A 1,069-nucleotide genomic window follows, 5' to 3' on the forward strand; every position below is an offset into this window, starting at 1 on the left:
TGGTGGTGGCAGCTTTGGGGACTCTGACCTGGTAGTTGGCGCCTGAAGTTAGAACAATCTCAAACAAACCTTGAGTTTGGCTAACTCCAGGTAATTCCCATATTCGTTTTAGGATAGGCTTGTCAACTTCCACACAAAGGAAAGCTGGCTGGGATTTTGTGAGAAGTGTTGCCACCTTGATAGTAATCCATCTTCTAGTCTGTGAACGGGAAGTGTCTTTGCATTCTTTCAATTATGTTTCGCGATGTCCACTGCACGAGTTTTCATGCCTTTGGTTAAATTTATTCCTAGGGTCGGGGTTTTTTTTTGGATGATAATAGAAATGGAATTGTTTTCGTAATGTCATTTTTGGATGATTCATGTGTAGAAATGCAACTGACTTTGCAGATTGAGCTCATTATCAACCTTGCAGATTTCATTTATTCTAATAATTTTCAGTGGACATCTTGGGATTTTCTCCATGTAAGATAATTATTGGGCTGGAGGCATGGCTTAAGTGGTAGAGCGCCTGCCTGATGAGCATGAGGCCCTGAGTTCAAATCCCAGTGCCGCCAAAAAAAGTATTATTGTCATTTCAGACTATGGATACTTTTATCTGTTCTATTCCAATACACACAATTTACTTGCTATTGTCTAAAAACTCCGTATAGATCTTGTTGCAATACAAGTGTCAAGAGAAGCCATCCTTGTCTGGTTCTTCATTTTAAGAAGAAAACATTAGGTATAGTGTTAGCTGTGGATTTTTGTCAGGAGGCCTTACTTATGTTAAAGGAGTTCCCTTCTATTCCTGGTTTCTTGAGTGGTTTCCTTAAGAAAAGGTAACCATTGTTTTGCGCACAGCCAAGAAGGGAACAAGAATGACACACCGTATAAAACAACGACAGGAGACACTCATTAATTTACCTACTTCCTTGTTTTCCCTCTGAGCTGGGAGTCTCAATGGGAGAAACTCCAAATATGGACAGGAGCCAATGTGAAGGAAGGACATTTGTCCTGCTACCATTGGAAATTTGCCCATCGGAAACATGGCCCCTCCGTTACTAAGGCTGTGAAAGTGTTCTGAGGACGT

The 1,069-nt window shown here is 41.0% G+C and overlaps 1 non-coding gene across 1 annotated transcript; it reads left to right on the plus strand.

Annotated features, from left to right (window-relative positions):
- The first annotated feature begins 481 nt into the window (after positions 1-481).
- Positions 482-554, plus strand: Trnat-ggu (transfer RNA threonine (anticodon GGU)). Its single transcript has one exon. It is a non-coding gene; the product is annotated as a tRNA-Ile (tRNA).
- The last annotated feature ends 515 nt before the right edge of the window (positions 555-1,069 follow it).

This window comes from Castor canadensis, chromosome 13, assembly GCF_047511655.1.
Source record: "Castor canadensis chromosome 13, mCasCan1.hap1v2, whole genome shotgun sequence".
Taxonomy (NCBI): domain Eukaryota; kingdom Metazoa; phylum Chordata; class Mammalia; order Rodentia; family Castoridae; genus Castor; species Castor canadensis.